The sequence below is a fragment of the Spinacia oleracea genome, chromosome 5 (genome assembly GCF_020520425.1).
Source record: "Spinacia oleracea cultivar Varoflay chromosome 5, BTI_SOV_V1, whole genome shotgun sequence".
Lineage (NCBI taxonomy): Eukaryota > Viridiplantae > Streptophyta > Magnoliopsida > Caryophyllales > Amaranthaceae > Spinacia > Spinacia oleracea.
In genome coordinates, this window is record NC_079491.1 from 79,962,713 (window position 1) to 79,982,141 (window position 19,429).

A 19,429-nucleotide genomic window follows, 5' to 3' on the forward strand; every position below is an offset into this window, starting at 1 on the left:
ATGGTTCAGCCGAAAGCCGAAGATAGACAACAGCGCCAAGTAATTGTCTATAATTCAGTGCTTCTAATTCAAAACATTATGAATTATCGTAGTTTCGTTGTGGACCTTTGATTATCAACAACTTTAGTTTCATTAATCCAAGCTATCAGACACCGAAAATGACATTTTGTAGAGCACATACCTGTATGTATTATCATACTTTCAATGTGTTAATAATAATAACATATTTCATATTTTAATGGGTGATTGATAGTTGTGATACCAATCCAAACACTTGGTAAAAGTTTTTTGACAGTTAGCTTCTCTTTAAGACTTACTTTCATGGTGATTTTTTTTATTCTGATGTTGTTTATGATTAATTATCTGATTAAAAATCACCTGATACTAAAATTTGGCTACTAGCGCTCTTAGATAATGCGCTCAAAGAAGATGAACTTTGGCGGGAAATTAAGAAATTTGAGTTTCTGGGTTTTGTATAATTGCTGATTAAAATCTGTTATGTTTTTTTTACAGAGCAAAAAAGTGGAAACGAGGTGTTGGATTCCGTGTTAGAACTTCCTAAGGGTGAGATCTAAAGCTTTTTGTGTTTCTTTCTCCTTCATTGAAGCTATTCCCACTTGAGCAAGTCTTTTCCTCTGTTCCTCTCTACTAAGCTCCTGGAATGCATTTTAGTGAGTATGTCGGTTCCTTTCACGCTTTTCATTGCAATTTACTAATGCAACAACAATTAACATCTAAAATTAAAACTAAAGGTGCTAATGTGTGTGAGGCTACTTTTCAAAATGGAAGATCTTCGTTACTCGAAATTAAAGGTGCTTTTTGTTTCAATTTATTACTGAAAAAAATAGGCTCAAATTTGGGTTATAAATGATCGACTTATTGGGTTCTTCTACTTTTCCTTCCATTTTTGTAATCGAACTCGGTCTGATGCAGTGGTTAACCCGGAGATTGCGGCGAGGAATCGGTCGGAAACAGCTGGCACAACTCAATCGAACTCAGCCTGGCGCGCACAGAGCTCTCAGGGGGCTTAGATTTATCAGCAATAATCAAATGGTATGACATCTTAATTAATTTCAGTTTAAAATCTAGCACCCACTACTTAGATCTTATTAAAAGCTAGATAAGATCTCATAAAAGATCTCATAAAAAATAAAATCTGTAAATAGCCAAATAGCCAAAATCTGTAAATAGGCAAATACCCACTGCTGTGATTACCCACTGCTGTGATTAAGCTGTAAAATAATACTGATATTCCTTATTTACAGAAGCACAATACTAAATATTCTCTCTCTCCTCTTTTCAATTTGGTCAAGCTTGAAGTTCATGATACATGCATAAAATTGTTTATATTTGTTATAATTTTGTCCAATTTTTGTTAATTTTGGTCTCTTTGATTTTATGAAGAGACTCTTCTTTAGGGTTCTTGATTTCATGTTGGTACGGTGCATTTGAGGAAGAAGATGAGTAATAGGAAGGCGGTGGAGTGTCAGATTTGTGTTTCTGTTCTTTTATGAAAGACACGCATGGAATTTTATGTATTGTGGGGGGTATTTTTGGCAGCAAGAAAAGTTCATTAAGTGAGCAAAATAGCTCCCCGAGAAACTTTCAGAAGCTTCAATTTGGTGCTTCTACTTCTACTCTACTTTAGAAGCTAGAGTAGAAGTAGAAGCAAAATAAATAAGGAATATACAGCTTAATCACAGCAGTGGTTTACAGATTTTAAAAAAATCAAAAATAAAATCTGTAAATAGCCAAAAAATGAAACAGCCGGAAAAAATATTAACTTTTTTTTAAAAAAAAAATCAACAACAAAATAAATAAGGAATATACAGCTTAATCACAACAGAATATACAGGTTAACTCACCAAAAATCATGCCATAATTGAAACAGAAATAAGAAAAAGGAAAGTCACATTAGTTTGCGACTTTGCTCCACTAATCACACCACAAATTTAGCAACTATCAAAAACGTCAAGAAATTTAGCAGGTGCAGTTTGATTGTGCTGTTAGATTGTTTGCAGGCTGTTTGTTACTTTGTTCTGTTGTTACAGTCTGCTGCCACGGGTTGTTCATTGCAGTTGTTTCAAGTGTTGTTTTTCTTCTGTTTTTCCCAGCAGCAGCTGCAGTGTTCTGGCTGAGGGTTATCTCTTTTTTTTTTCCCTTTCAGCTTTGCTTATGCGTATGTTACTTTGTTACACTTACATGGTTACCTTTTTAATGAGTATCCTGTATTCAGTGCTGTTATTGTTGTGGTTGGCAGTTTCTATTCAATTTTTGATTTTCAGTATTACCGATAGTTTTCAGTTTTTGGTTTAATGAGTTTGAAAGTCATGCTGAAGTGTCAGTTGACCATGTGAGGTTGTGATCAGATCACTGTCTACTCTCTGCTGCATTGTTGATTACATGTTTAGGCACTAAGCCTATTGAAAAACCAAATAGTGCATACACTAAGTTGTTTCTGATAGCAGGTTTCGATGTATGACAGGTTTTCGTGGGAATTTTATACTATTGAGATTGAGATCCATGGCGGTTCACAATGTCATAAAAAAGTGGAACTACACTGCACCAGAGAGAAGAAAATCAATGGAGAAAAGAGGGAGAAGAACTAAAGAATTGCTTCCTGAGAGAAGACGAGTGGTCATGAACTTGCGAGTTTGGATTTTGATTTGTGACTATCTTTTCCGCCAGTTTTGTATTCTTATATTCTCTCCTCTGGTGCAGGACTTGCGGCTGAATCATCCTTTAAGTTTCACGGCAACACAAGAGATAGGGTAATGAAAGAAAAAGTTGAAACACTTGGGTAGAGTTTTGTATTCGGGCTATTGGTCTTTTTTGTAAGCTTCTTTGTTTGGGCCCAATAATTAAGCCTAATGTTGATCTTTAACGGGTTTATGTTAGCATCATTATGTTAGTTTCTATCACTGCATAATTACTTTTATTCAGCTATATAATTTATTCTTATGATATATAGATATTCATATGTTGTGTAATTTAATGTAATTTTGCTTTTATGTCTCTTCTGAGACATCTAGAATTAACAGCAACATATTGTGTAATTTAATATAATTCTATTTTTATTTCGAAATGTTACTACTTTGTGAACATTTATTTTATCTAATATTTATATTTAGTGGTTGTAATACAATTTTAAGTTTTTATATAATCCCACACGCATCGCGTGCATAGAAAACTAGTATACATATGATGAAGGATGTTGCAGTGGTTAGGTGAGGTTTTGTAGACTCTATTTTGCCTACCTCCTAAGTTCGACTACCAACTCATCAACCTTTTTTTTTTTTTAAATGATTACTTATAATTTTTTCAACTATAACTAACATTCTCTTCGTTTAAAAAAAAATTAAAAATATTTTTCTTGTTTCCACCATAATTTTATTCCTAGTTCGTACTATGTATTTTATTTGGACACATTTTTTTTCATAAAAAACTCGCTTTGACAATAATCATATTAAGTAGTTCAATCACCATAGTAATCATCTTATTATTTTGGGACTTTTAGTGATACATTTACAAAAAAAATTCTCAATTAATTTGAACTTTATGGTGTCTACAATCAACTACATTAATTTACATTATGATAAAATGCTTACGAGTTACCCACTTTTTATTTTTTATAACAAAACTATAACAATGTCTATAATTTACACACTAACAACTACGAAGTTTGTAAAGTTTTCGTGCCACCCCTGATTTACAATCCTGGGTCCGCCACTGGTTGGGGATATGATATTTTCTATAATATAGGCTGCATTTTTTGTAGAATCTTATCAGTTGAATACTCAAATTTTGATTGTGCTGCTATTGATCAAATTACAAACGAAAGAAATCTGAGCAACACTGAAATCAATGAGAGGAAAACGGCTCAACTAGAGTTGAGGAGTTGGATGAAGAGGAGAGAGTATTACTAGGCGCATAGCTCACATGAAAAATGGCTCAAAGACGGAGATAAGAATACAAAATACTTCCATACACTTACAACAATGAGAAAACGGAAGAATAGCATAGACATGGTCATGGTAGGCAATACCCCTATTGAAGACCCTGTTAATATAAAAAAGAAGTAATGAGTTTTTTTGAGAAGATTTTCAAGGAAGACAATCATCATAGGCCAATCTTCATAATCTCAACTTTAATACTTTGAGTCCTTCACAAACACAACAAGTCGAGGAGAAGTTCACGTGTGATGAAATAGATGATCGAAGCAGTTGTAGTTATGAATAATACAAACAATATAATTCATGCGGAAAAACCATAAAGCGAGGAATCCAAATTAATTGCCACATAGTCAATTAGCATAATTTAGGTTACATACAATGTGATTCGTGCCTTCCCTAGCAGCTCCTGAATCGAACAAGAACAAGCACTACTACAAAAACACCTTTTCGTGTCGCCTCTAAATTGCCTTTAGTGTCGCCTATGGTGCGACTTTGAAACTAGGGACTCTAAAACTTTTTGGTGTTTTGGAGTCGCCCCTTTGAGGCGACACGAATATTATTATACATGTCGCCTGTTATGGAAGAGGCGACACTAAGATATATTTTTCAAAAAAATTAATTTATTAATTAATCTTTCCGAGTCGGCTATTATAATAAGAGGCGACACGAAAGGTACTTTTTAATTATTTTAAAAGAATTAATTAACCTTTAATGTCGCCTCTAATCTCTATAGGCGACATGGAAAATAATTTTCGGAATTATTTTTTTTAATTGTACGAGTCGCCTCTAAAGTTTATAGGCGACACGAAAACATATTGTTGGGACATTTTTATTAAATTTGTTAATAATCGAGTCGCCTAATATACTAAGAGGCGACACGAAAGATGTTTTGCACAATTATTTTTATTAAGCTAATTACCTTTAGAGTCGCCTCTTAATGTTACAGGCGACACGAAAAGTATTTTCCGAATTATTTTTTAAACGTATTTACCCATTTTGAGTCGCCTATTATACCAAAAGGCGACACCGGAAATATTATTTTTAAAAAAAATATATATATTAATTAGCCATAAGGAGTCGCATGTAATTATAGGAGGCGACACCTAAAGTGTGTATTATGTTTTTAGTTTTTTTTTTTATTTTGTTCTCGCTAATTTAAATTATTTCTACGTACGTAATAAATTCAAAAAAATAATAAATAGAGCTGAGATTTGCAGAATTGCGAAAATATTTTTGTATTAATTCAAACAAGAAAGTTGGTTTAACGTACAATTGTAAATAATTGTATTCCAAAAAATAACCTACGATTTGTTATAGTTTAATTTCTATCTCTGAAAACTAGAAAATGACTACAAACAACTACTAATAAAATATCTACTCCATTTTTCTCCAAAATCATCGATCTCCTCTTGAGTGTACGGGTTTGGTGAAAATATATGTACTTCAACAAAATAATGTATTAATTAGTAAAGCTTAGATAAAAGCTAGCGCATATATAGTAACAACCGAGATAAAATAATAACAAACATACATGTACACGTACCTCTTCCACATTACTAATACTTTGTAATCCAAGTAAAACTATTTGATACATGTACTTCATGACGTAATAGCCACATTCAAGCATTTCCGGTTCGTGAGAACACTAAGATACAAATATAATACACATTAAATTAAAGAATAACATATATATGAATGAATTACGATAAAAATAATAATCAAACTAATTAAATCTTACGATAATTTCTTTCCATCTTAGAGACTTTCGAGATCCTTTGTTGTTGGCTTGCCAAGTCCGATAACTCCTAAACATGAGAACAATTGTTCCAAGTATTATTAGTTGTAGACTCTTGAAACACGGTTAATCACTTGCGTGGCATATATCAGTCATTTGAAGACTCTTGAAACTGAACAGATACATCAGATACATGCATAATTAAAGGACAGCTCCATCTACACCACTAATACAGTTTCCTCAACTATGATACGCTCAGTTACAGCATTGTTCAATATGCATGTGATCACCGATTTATCCTGTAATACTTTCAATTCTTAAAACCAAATGACCCCAAAATTAAAGAGAACCCTGTATAAACCAAATGACATAATGTATAATGGACAATTAGAACATAGTAATTAGTTAAGACAGCGACTACCGAAATATGCAAAATAGACGTTATGTTTTGCGAAAATCTATTAGGTTGCTGAAATGAAAGACCATATACTTTCAGTTTTTGAATAACAGCATATCCAATACAACACATATCAACAAGCTAACATCTCAATTGTGTCTTAACCAAGAAAAAAGGGAGTAGAACAGTTTAAGATTACAAATAGAACGTAGGCAGTATACAATCAAACAACCACCAAACCTGAGGCACAAAGCTACAATTTTCTGTTCATGAAGACATTTAATATAAATCAAAGTCTGCGCTTGTTTCGCAATGCTATCAGGCACACTCTTGGGCATCTTCAAACTCTGAAATCTCCTGATATTTCGGTCACATATTCTATTTAGCAGAGCTAAATGATTTTCAAGCATGTTCATGAAACACAGTAAAAGCTACAGAAATCTCGCCTACGGGTGTTCTTTTGGTGTGGCTCCTACGATTGGTCTGAATACTGCATCCTTTTTTGCAAAAAAAAAATGAAGCAGCTACAATGAGACTGACAATTTCTTCCTATAATGGTTTTCTATTTATCAAAGTGATAGAGGTCCGTGTAAGCATGACTCTCTGTGGGCTCAGGACCTTCTATTTGATGCTTTCCTGGCAATAAGTAAACATGTTCTGTACATCTAAGCAATCTGATCTGAGGAAATATCATAGAACTTGGAGGTCTATACAAGGAAAACTAAGATTTATCAAATAAGAAAAGAAAGAGGAGTGCTACTACCTTGGAGGTTATCCATTTTTCGTGAATCAATCTTGGTGACATCTCAAACCCGTTTATCAACTGTAAAAGAAAATTTGCAGAATGTACTTCTTTCTATTCAGAACTTTGGAGATTTCACCTATTCACCACCTAGCAAAGGACTAAATAAGTAGCATACATGTATAAAACATAATTTTAAGATTAATACTTCAATTTTGCAGATGTTTCACGAGTCAAAGAAATCCCTTACCTTTCTTTGCAGATTGTTTCAATTTGATAAAAAAAATGCACTAGTTTCAGAACCAGAATCCAAATTCCACCAAATAAAACATAATCATAGCATTAATTAATGAGCATGATAAATAAATAATTCAGATGATTAATGGAAAACTTAAGCATCAATCTCATAACAATACTAATCTCTCAATTCCAATCACCAATAACAGAAATTTTGAGTAATTAACATAAGAAATCAATCAAAAATTGCAATGAAAACATAAACATAGAGCAATTAAAGACCAACCTTGAAGAATGGTGAATGGTGAGGGTCGGAAGTGTTGAAGAACGGTGAATGGTGAGGTGAGAAGGTGAGCCGCAGAGTGGGTATCGCAGAGCCGCAGAGCTGAGCGCGGTGACGGTGGACTTCCAGTGAGCCGGCGAGCCGCAGAGTGGGCGGGCTGGGCGGGCGGTGAGGTGAGCCGCAGAGCTGGTGACGGTGGACTGTCTGTGAGCCGGTCTCGAAGGTGGACCTAAGGGTCGGTGATGGTAACACGGTGAGTCAGAGGGCTGTGCAAGTGGGCAGGCTGTGCGGCGGGGAGCAGGGAAGGAGAGAAGTAGGTATTACGCGAAATAGGTCTGAATTAATTTCACTCTTTCGGGTCTGTACTGTCTACATTTTGGACAAAAATTTTTTTCTTAAGTTTTTTTTAAAGTTTTTGAAAAGTTTTGTTGTGACCCACCGGGATTCTCTATAGTTTCTCCACTGATTGGCGAGAACTACAAGATTAAGAGAGACTTAAGAGATTAAGATTAGGTTAAAGCTGGTTGAATTTCTTCGAAATCTTTAGGAAATTTTTAGTTATTTTAATTGGAAAATCTTTAGAAAATATTCGTCCAGGGAATTTATTTATTTAATCAGTGATTCGGATTTTAATCCCGTAATTTTATTTTTTAATTGTTTTTTCTGATGTAGTGTATGCTAATAATTCTAATACAGTGTGGAAATTTTATCTAGTGTCGCTTATTATTTCGTACAACAATTAACAGGTGACACTAAAACTATTTCGTTTGATTTTCAAGAAAAAAAATTAAATTAAATTAAGGAGACCTAGGTGTCGTCTGTTTTAATGTGCGACACCGACGCTTTTTAGAGTCCCATTTTATATCACAGGCGACACTAAAAGTATTTCATTTTATTTTATTTAAAAAAAAAAAGGTCTCGCCTGTTATCAATGTGCACCACCAAAACTTTTAGAGTCCAATTCTTTAACACAGGCGACACTGAAAATATTTAATTTGATTTTTTAAGTAAATATTGAAAAGAAAATTTAATAAGAAATAGGTGTCGCCTGTTATTAATGTGCGACACCAAAACTTTTAGAGTCTCATTTTAAAACACATGCAGGCGACACGCTAGTGTAGACACCTAATTTGTGATTGGAATAACTCCGGGCGGAAATCCCAATTGCTAAGAACATTTCCAAATTCAAAATCCAAAATCCAATTCCCGAGGCCGTTCCCCTCCCGGAACTCGGTACAAAATACAACTTTCAAAATCCAAGTCATCTAGTAGACCATCCCATTGGTTTTACTAGGCCTTTTCCACTCAAAATCGTATAAGGCAAGTCAAATTCGGGCGCCGACCCACAAAACCGAGCATGCCGGGCCCCGTCCCGTAAAACCGGAAATTAAAACCCGAGAAAGGCTTGTTTTTAGACGCAAAATAATGCCTTAACCTCCAAGCAAACACAAAACGCCAAGCCTAGTACTATTCGTACAAAGGTACATCACTACAAGACGAAACAAGGACGGAGCCCGCGTCCTTGCTTTGGCGGCATTCACGCCACGTCACCAGCGCCCAGCGCTGCCTCGGCGTGCTGCGCTGGCGTGTGCTGACGTCTTGCACCCATTCCTCCTATAAAGACCCCTCATTTTCAGCATCAAAGGGAGAGGAAAAACAGAATACAACGTCGTAATACTGACATTACGCCTCAAAATACAAATAAAAAACCCTTCAAAACACATACAAAATCTCTAATTCTAAAGCAATTGGGAGCTCTTGCCTAAACCTAAATAGGTAAATCCGAATCCCACTCTAATCAATCATGTTGTTTTGATTTCAAAATGATTAGCAAGTTGGCATTTTTATTATTAAAAATGCCACTTGCAACAATCATACATGTTTTTCAAAAATCCAAACTTTTTCAAAATACAAAAATGCAAACTTTCAAGATTCAAGGATGTTTAAAGTTGTTTACAATCACCTCTTTGAACTAGAATCACCTTCAAGTATGGAGTAATCAAAGATGATACCTTTTTAACTCTTAAAGGTTTAGTCTTTTGAGATTCAAAACTCCATTTTTCAATATACAAGTTCAAGTTTTCAAATTTCAAGATCCCACCATGTTTAGGGTTGCTCACGACTACTTCCCTAAACTAGGATCCTTTCAAGTGAGAGCATATCAAAGGTCTAGCCTTTTCAACATTAAAAGGCCCGACCTTTGAGATTCAAGCCTCTTAATTTCAATTATTTCAAGTTCAATACTTCAATATTTAAGCTTTCAAATTCAATACTTCAATATTCAAGTTTTCAAATTCAAGTTCAATATGCAAAGTCTAGGATATTTGGGTTGAGCAACCTCTCCCAAGTTGAGATTTTTGGCTTTGAATTCGTGTCGGGCGCACTTAATTTTAAGGAGCCGCTTGGCGTTCGAATCTCATGTGCCCAAGTACAAGTTTCAATTATGCACCATTCTATATTGCAATTTCAATATCGTACCTTTCAATTCCGCAATTTCAATATCGCACCTTTCAATTCCGCAATTTCAATATCGCACTTTCAATACCGCAATTTCAATACCGAAATTTCAATTCCGCACTTTCAATTCCGCATCTTTACTTGCCTAGTCCATTTCTAGGCAATGTCGACCTACTCCCTAGTCCATTTCTAGGGGGTCTTGTATTTACTAATTCCGCACTTTATTTAGTATTGTGATGTTGCTTTATTTGCTTTATTGCTTTCATCACCACACATGCTAAATACAACAAAATACAAGGTTACATCACGCTTAACAAAGATAATTTCTTGGACAAACCGGCCTTAGGTTCCTTTAAATCAATCTTTAAAGCAAAGTGACCACCATACAATTAGAGATTCTATTTGCTCCAAATTCAAACCCCACATAGTCTAATCTAGGGTATATTTTCGAAAATGTTGTGCCAACGTACTTGAATATTTCTAAAGCTCGCGGAATAAGCATTTCGTTCCCGTGCCCGGATCTCACCCTTCCGTTTCGAGGATTCAAAGCCTTATCCAAAAAAAGAGTCACTTGCGGTCTTCCCTAACGAGACTTTAAACAATGTTTGGAGGCGACTCCTTCGAGGTACAAAAATACAGTGGTTTTCTAAAGAACCGCCCCTCTTGTAGAACGGGAAACAATTGCACAAAAAAAAACCCCTACAGCTATCTCTTTGAAATATCTGCTAGCAACTTTATGTGTCGCCTTTTATATAAAATGGGACTCTAAATGTTTTGGTGTCACACATTAATTTGAGGCGACTCTAAAAGGGCAACTTATAAAGGTGTTTTTGTATTAGTGAAGTCTTTAGAGCTGTAAGTGTCTCCCCTCCATAGCACGTTTTGATCCGCCTTAGGTTCAACCAACTAGGATATTCACTAAGGTTTTATGCACTCGGGTTAGGCTATAAACTATGTTCTCCCTTGAACACAATCTAAGTAAAGAATATGATATGAGTTATTAAATTATGAGGGCTAGCCTCATATTTATAGGGTAGGAAATAAAGAATTTGAGTCCCACTAGGAAAACAATTACAAATCCTATTAGGATTGTAATTCTTAACCAATTAGAGTTACAAGAATAATTAAACTCCTAATAATCAAATTCTAGCAGGACTAGAAAAACTAAACTTAACACCCAAGTTACTTGGCGACTAAGTAGTCGGACAAGGCTAAGACGCACACCCATACGCAGCCATGAGGCCCACGATTGGCGCGCGCCTGACCAGGCGTAAGCGTGCCTTGCATTCGACCTTTGGCCCGTTGCTTGGTGCGGCTTGGTTGCTGCTTGCCCACGGCCTGCCGCAGCCCACAGCACTGTATGGCCCATCACTAACGGATGGGCGTTTGGTGCTGGGCTTCGCGCCCAGTGCTGTGCGCTCGGCCTTTTTCTTGTCGAGCGATAAGCCGGCTCGCTTGCCGGCTTGTCGCTCGTCGAGCTTTCGATTCGTTTTTTGATTCGGAAATCTATTTTCGTTTCGATCAAATATTTGCTTTTCCGTTAATATTTCCGATTCCGGAAATGATTTTCTATTCCAACAATAATTCCGATTCCGGTAATATTTCCGTTTCCAGCAATATTTCCGATTCCGGCAATATTTCTATTTCCGCTAACATTTTCCGGTACGAACCATGTTTCCGTTTCCGGCAACATTTACGACCTTGGATAATATTTATATTTATGTCATGAACCATATTGCCGTTTCCGGCAATATCTTCATTTCCGAAATATTCTTTGCTTTGCCTTTTGACGATTTCTGCTCCCACTGGAACCGAGATCCGTCATTTCCGAATGATCATAAATAGAGTACTTAATGAATATTCACTTAAATACTTGATCCGTTCACGTACTATTTGTGTGACCCTACGGGTTCAGTAAAGAGTAAGTTGTGGATTAATGTTATTAACTCCACTTGAACTGAAGCTGCCTCTAGCTAGGCATTCGGTTCACTTGATCTCACTGAATTATTAACTTGTTAATTTATACTGAACTGCATTTATTAGACTTAGCATTAAATTCAATCTTGGACCAAGTTCCTTTGTCGCTTGATGCCTGCTCACGAACATAAGGTAAGAGTAGTCATCCTTATTATGTCTAGAGGTATTTCTCGGTGTCAGAGTTCGACTGATCAAATAAACAGATAATCATAGCCTATGATTCATCAGAGCACGACAATGCATTTTTCAGTTTCTAGCTCTCCGAGTGTGTAATACCTCGTATTTTTCGTAATTTATAAATATATTTTATTATATTTATAAGGATTTTTATGAATTTAATTGCATTTAATGGGAATTAAATGTATTTTATTTTTAATTAATTTAAGTATTAATTATTTATGAAAACCGTATTTTTATTAAATAAATTCAACGAATTTAGAATCAAAAGATATTTAGATCAAATCAAACATTGTACAGTTGAACAGCAAAAAAAAAAAAAAAGTTTACTAAAATTGATATGGACCGCATGTAGTGCATCAAAACGATATCCCCGCATGATGTTGCCACATTAAATCTTAATTTACATAAACATTCACATACTAGCATCATCAATCAGACATAATTGATAGTATTTTAACTCAATTTTACACACGGTAATACGTATAAACAAATTAACATAAATATGGTACAAAATATCTAGATGACATACAAAATTAACGTTCGGCATATATTGCAGATCATTGAAACAACTTAATAAAGTAATTAGTCTTATCAAATAAAGAGTATATAATAATCATATCATGGGAAAGATCACGTACACAACTTCTTTAAAAATAAATCATGAAAGTAAAGGCAATCTAGTAAATACCAAACCATATAGTAATACGTAATGATGAATAACCGATAACGTTTGTAGTTATTTTCTCATTTGTTTGCGGGTTCCTTTGATTTCCATCAACGGTTAGCAATGGTGCTGACATTGTGTTATGAAATTAGGGAGAAAGGGAGAGAGAGAAAGAGAGAAACTGCTGGTTATGATCTTATTCCAATAGACATAATGTACAAATACATATATAATATATGATAAGGATGTCATGTGTATAATGGGCATCCATAATACAATATATTTAGAACACCAATTAGTTAAGCACTGAAATTCAATTATTGAAGCAACCGGACCAATTAGTTAAGCAATCGAACCAATTAGTTAAGATATGAAACCAATTAGTTAAGCACTGATATTCAATTAGTTAAGCACTAGAAATAATCAGTTAAGCATTGGAACGAATTAGTTAAAAAATTTGAACTAATTAGTTAATAAATGGAAACAATAAGGTTATAGATGTAAACAAAGTATTTGTTCAGCCTGAAACTCAATTAGTTAAGAAATGAGATCACTAGTTAAGAAATGAGATCAACTAGTTAAGTAATGTAACCAATTAATTGTTAAGCTTAAACTTCAATTAGTTAAGCAATTGAAGCAATTAGTTAATAATGAAACCAATTAGTTAAAAATAAAACCATTTAGTTAAGGCAACAAAACTAAATAGTTAAGGCAATTGAACAAATTAGTTAAGCAATTAGACCAATTAGTTAAGTAATGAAACCAGTTAGTTAAAGCAATGGAAGAAAATAATTTAATTAGTTAAACCAGCAATTCCATTAGTTAAGCAATGAAACCAATTTGTTAAGCAATATAACTAATTAGTTAAACAATGAAACAAAATAGTTTAAGCAATGGAACCAATTAATTCAATTAGTTAAACCTAAAATTCAATTAGTTAAACAATGGAACGAATAAGTTAAACTTTATAACTAATTAGGTAAACATTGGAACTAATTAGTTAAGCAATGGAACGAAATAGTTAAAGCAATGGAACCAATTAATTCAATTATTTAAGCCTAAAATTCAATTAGTTAAACAATGGAACGAATTAGTTAAATTATATAACTAATTAGTTAAACAATGGAACTAATTAGTCAAGCAATAGAACCAATAAGTTTACAAATATTAAAAATGTACTCCCTCCGTTCCAATTAGTTAAGCAGTGAAACCATTTAGTTGTTATAAAACCAATTAGTTAAATAATGGAACCAATTAGTCAATTAATTATTTTTTTAAGTTAAGATTTTATGAGGTTTATTTATGTATGTTTTTTTGAGTTTTAGTTAAGATTTTACATGTTTTAGTTAAATTTTGTTGAATTTTTGTTACGATTTTCTAAGTTTTTAGTTAAATTTTTTGAGTTTTAGTTATGTATATTTGAGTTTTAGTTACGTATTTCTGAGTTCCAATTAAGATTTTGAAAGTTTTAGTTAAGATTTTATAAGTTTTAATAAAGATTTTAGAAGTTTTAGTTAAGATTATATTTTATAAGTTTTAGTTAATATTTAACAAGTTTTAGTTAAGTTTTCAGAATGTTTTTGTTACGTGTTTAATTATGCTATTTTCGAGGTTTAGTTAAGAATTTTTGGGTTTTCGTTATTTAAACGTTTGTCATTGAATCATTTAATTATACAAATAGTTAATTTTTAGTGCTAAATAGTTAAATCGTTCACATATTTTACAACATTTTTCTTTTTCATCCAAAAGATGAAGCTGTTAAGCTGATCTTCTGTTGTGTAAACAAAAAAAATACTTCTTCCTCTCATCACTTTCGATTCATAATAGATGATGACAATCATCATAATACAATAGTTCAAACTAAAGTTACCTTGAATAAAATCATATTTGCTTATCATCATACTTTTGATTCAATTAACGAATTTTCCAAATATAAAGTTCTCCCTAAATCTGATAATTAATTATCAGAATTGAACTCTAATATGCTAAGCACTAACAACAATCATGAAGTCAGGAATTAAAATGTACCTAACTAAATCTTCCACTAGTTTTTCTCTATCAATTCACTTGCATGAAAGACTCAAAAATCAGTCACCTCTTCTGCAAAATTTCCTACACGGTTGGTTTCAGAAAAACGAATCCAACCACAACATAAACAACATCGACCAACAACAACGACTAATCAACCACCTGTCGTAGTTGTTGCGAGGAGGCGAATTGTCGCCTGTGTTCCCCGCTTCCCCCGTCGCCGCGACTCTCCTCCCTCTCCTTCCTTCATCGCCCTTCTCTTTCCTCTCTTGCGGTTCCCTGTCCACCGCACCGCAAGATCTCCGGACAAAAAGGAAGGAGCTCAGGCATCGGCAACAGGTCAATAATCAAAATCATAAACCAAAACCAAATCCTAAAATCAAAAACCTAAATCAAAAAACAAAAATCAAAATCAAAATCCAAATGAACGGCGACCTTGGCCGAGAGAGGTCGGCGGCAAAGCTTCCATGGAAGGCAACAACTTTGAGGAGAGAGAGAGGGAGCACGTAGGAGGAGGAAAGAGGTGTTATAAACAATAATCTAGAAAAATATAGAAACATGTAATAAAATATCTAGACTATCCTAAACAAATATCTAAGGGTAGAAAAACCTAGAACTATCTACAATGGGAAGAAAGTAGAATAGTCTAGAATAGAATAGTCTAGAGAAGTGTAGTGGTGGAAACCACCAACATTGTACTCCTATAAATATGAAGCATTATAAAGCATTAGCAATACAACAACAAGAATAATTTCCCACAAAAGTCTCTTTGTAATTCCTCTTCCATACTCAAAGATCATCAACCTTACTCAATCAATTAACCACAAATAAACTAAAGCCCACTACACTTTCCTAAATATTTCCAACATTTGGTATCAAGAGCGAATTATTCCAAAGCCTCCAATACAACCAATAATTCTTGCATACAACCTAAACCACCACTTAAATATACATGGCCTCAAACACATTTAACTATCCCCAAGTTAATTGGGTACCTTTATTTAAAGGGAAAAATACCAACAATGGTGTATGCAAATGAAATCTGTATTTTACTCACAAGATTTGTGGGAGCTAGTCCAAAATGGGTACGAACAACCCAAGGATGCTATTGAAGAGGCTACTTGGGATGAAGCAAAAAGGAAGCAATACAAACAAAATAGGATAAGGGATAACTATGCCCTATCCTTGATCTATCGTAGAGTAGATGAAACAATCCTTCCTACCATCATGGCTGCTACAACGGCCAATGAGGCTTGGAGTATCTTGGAGACAAAATATAGAGGCTCCGAAAAGGTAATTCTCTTTAAACTACAATATTTATGGGGAATATTTGATACTTTAAAAATGTCAAAAGATGAAAATCTTCAATCATATTTTGATCAAGTCTCAACAATCGTTAATAAAATCCGATCTAATGGAGACACAATAGAGGATGTTAAAATTATAAGAAAGATATTAAGAAGTCTTACAACAAAATATGATCACATAGTGGCTGCAATAGAAGAATCTAATAATGATTTATCAACACTCACATTAACTGAGCTAATGGGTTCACTCTTAGCTCATGAAGAAAGAATGCGTAATTTTTCAGAAGAGCCATTAAAACAAGCTTTTCGAGCTAAACTAAGATTTTCCAACAATGGAGAAAATAAAAATGGTCACGGTTCAAATTATCAATCAAGAAGAGGAAATTCATATAACCGTGGCAGGGGGAGAGGAAATTATAAAAACCAAGGGAGTCGAGAAAATAATCAATCAAGTTCTTATTGCAATTTGTGCAAGAAAAATGGCCATAATACAAAAGATTTTCGGTATAAATGTAAAAGGTGTAACAAGCACACTCATTTTGATAAAGATTGTTGGTACCGACAAAAAGAAGAGGCTAATTTCACCGGAAGTAACATAAACGCCGATCAATTATTTTATACTTGCTTAAATGCCCAACATGAACCAAGATAGTGGTTCTTCAAACCACATGACCGGCAATAAAAATTCATTTGTCAATCTAAATGAAAACATAAAAACTCAAATTATACTTGGTGATGGAAGTAGCCAAGATGTTGCTGGCAAATGGACTATTTCCGTTAAAACAAAAGACGCCTCCTCTAAATTCATCCATGATGTTTTCTATGTCCCTGGGCTTACACAAAACTTATTAAGTGTAGGCCAACTAATTCAAAGAGGCTATATGGTGAAATTTGATAATAATATATGCCTCATATATGATAAGAAAAATGGCCAAATAATTGCAAAAATCCAAATGGCTCCTAACAAAATATTTCCTATAAAAATGCAATTAGAAAATAATATGACTCTCTCCTCCATTGTTGATGAATCCACACTGTGGCATCTAAGATTTGGGCATTTAAACTTTGACAGTTTAAAACTGTTAAAGAAAAAGGAAATGGTGGTTGGAATGCCACCAATAAATAATGAAAGAAAAATATGTGAGGGCTGTATATATGGCAAAATGCATAGATTGCCATTCCCTACATCATCCTGGAGGGCTAGAGCTCCGTTAGAGCTTGTTCATGCAGATATATGGGGCCCTACCAGAACTCCGTCTCTTGGCGGAAAAAGATATTTCCTATTGTTCGTTGATGATTTTTCACGCATGATGTGGGTGTACTTCTTGGAGAAAAAAGCAGAAGCATTCTCTCACTTCATGCAATTTAAAGCCCTCGTGGAGAGACAAAGTGGGCATTCTTTAAAAATTCTAAGAACATGCAGATCGTGGGGGAGAATTCACAAGTAGTGAATTCAATAGCTTCTGTAAAAAGCATGGCATTAAAAGGGAATTAACAGTAAGACGCACACCTCAACAAAATGGTGTTGCGGTAAGGAAGAATCGAACAATTGCTGAAATGGCACGTAGCATGATGCAAGGGAAAAATCTTCCTAAATATTTTTGGGCGGAAGCTGTCCATGCAGCTGTCTATATTCTTAACAGATCTCCCACAAAAGAAGTCAGGGAAGTCACCCCCTATGAAGCTTGGCACAAAAGAAAGCCAAGAGTCGAGCACCTTAAAGTTTTTGGGTGCATTGCATTTGCCCACATCCCGAAAGAAAATCGAGAAAAGTTGGATGTAAAAGGAGAGAAATGTATCTTTATTGGATACAGTGACGAATCAAAAGGATATCATCTCTTCAAGCCCGAATCCAAGAAATTAATCATCTCTCGAGATGTGAAATTTGATGAAGGAGCACAATGGAAATGGAACGAGAATGATCCAGAACTTCCTCAAGGAGACATTCTTCCACAAGGCCCAAATGGAGAAGAAGGCCCAATTCAGCCAGCAACTCAATCATCCTCAAGTCCATCATCACCAAGGAGCCCAAGATCACCTTCCAGCTCACAAGGCGCAACATCAACTTCAAGTTCTTCAAGACCAACTCAAGCAGTTCGACAATCTCAACGTGATCGGCGTCCTTCATCCTACTTGGAGAAATATGAATGCAATTATGATATCATGACTCTCTTTGCCGGTGAACCACTAAGCTTTCATGAAACAACACGAGAAGACAAATGGATCGAAGCAATGAACGAGGAGATTTGAATGATTGAGAAAAATAACACATGGGAGCTCGTTGACAAGCCTGAAGACAAGGAAGTGATATGCCTCAAATGGGTCTACAAGATCAAGGAGAATGAAAATGGATCAATTCAAAAGAACAAGGCTCGTCTGGTCGCAAACGGCTACTCACAACAACCAGGAGTTGACTTCACTGAAACATATGCTCCAGTCGTCCGCATGGAGACGATCAGGTCAGTTCTCGCACTTGCGGCCAACTTAAATTACAAGTTCTTCAATTAGATGTTAAATCTGCATTTCTCAGTGGGGAGCTCAATGAAGAAGTATATGTTGAGAAACCTCAAGGATAATGTCATCGAAGGCCAAGAAGAAAAGGTATATCGCCTTCGAAAAGCTCTTTATGGGCTCAAACAAGCTCCTCGTGCATGGAATAACAAGATTGATGGCTATCTTCTACAAAATGGCTTTACAAAAAGCCCAAGTGAGCCATCACTATACATATAGACCCAAGGGTCACATGATTTTCTCATCGTGTGCCTCTATGTAGATGATCTTATCTACATGGGCACTAACTCAAGAATGGTCGAAGAATTCAAGAAGGCCATGATGTCGGAATATGAAATGACCGACCTTGGAGAAATGAAATACTTCCTTGGGATGCAAGTCAGGCAAAGACCAGGAAGGATCTTCTTATCACAAGAAAAGTACGCTGACGATCTACTCAAGAAGTTTCACATGAAAGATTGCAAGTCATTTGTCACACCAATGGCACCCAATGAGAAGCTCTCCAAATATGATGGCAAGGAGAAAGTACATGCCTCAATATATCGAAGCTTGGTCGGATCTCTCATATATCTTACACACACAAGGCCCGACATCGTACATGCTGTCAGCATCGTGTCAAGGTTTATGAACGAACCTAGTAAAGCTCATCTCGCAGCAGCAAAAAGAATCCTTTGGTATGTCAAAGGCACAAAAAGCTATGGAATATTATACAAGACTGAAGATGACTACAAGCTCACGGGATACACCGACAGTGATTGGGCTGGTAGTATCGACGACAGGAAGGGTACAAGTGGCTATGTGTTCCAGTTGGGAACTAAAGCCATTTCATGGTCATCAAAGAAACAAGCGACTGTGGCTCTATCATCATCAGAAGCAGAATATATTGCAGCAACAAGTGCATCATGTGAAGTAGTCTGGCTCAAGAGAATTCTTGGTGATCTACGACAGCCGACAGAAG

At 35.1% G+C, this 19,429-nt stretch overlaps 2 long non-coding RNA genes across 10 annotated transcripts; one reads left to right on the forward strand and one right to left on the reverse strand.

Annotated features, from left to right (window-relative positions):
* The first annotated feature begins 233 nt into the window (after positions 1-233).
* LOC110778762 (uncharacterized) lies at positions 234-3,085 on the forward strand. Of its 4 annotated transcripts, none has more exons than XR_008920890.1 (4): positions 234-277; positions 514-812; positions 934-1,053; positions 2,486-3,085. It is a non-coding gene; the product is annotated as an uncharacterized lncRNA (long non-coding RNA). The 4 variants fall into 4 exon arrangements; XR_008920891.1 differs by lacking the exon at positions 234-277 and adding an exon at positions 284-324; XR_002530927.2 differs by lacking the exon at positions 234-277 and having other exon boundaries at positions 369-812; positions 2,486-2,966.
* Positions 3,086-3,573: 488 nt separating this feature from the next.
* LOC110778761 (uncharacterized) lies at positions 3,574-7,792 on the reverse strand. Of its 6 annotated transcripts, none has more exons than XR_002530924.2 (5): positions 7,351-7,792; positions 6,849-6,977; positions 5,692-5,758; positions 5,497-5,598; positions 3,574-4,059 (listed from the first exon to the last, which is right to left on the reverse strand). It is a non-coding gene; the product is annotated as an uncharacterized lncRNA (long non-coding RNA). The 6 variants fall into 6 exon arrangements; XR_002530922.2 differs by lacking the exon at positions 3,574-4,059 and adding an exon at positions 5,173-5,394 and having other exon boundaries at positions 7,351-7,791; XR_008920888.1 differs by having other exon boundaries at positions 3,588-4,059; positions 5,497-5,758.
* Positions 7,793-19,429: the final 11,637 nt, after the last annotated feature.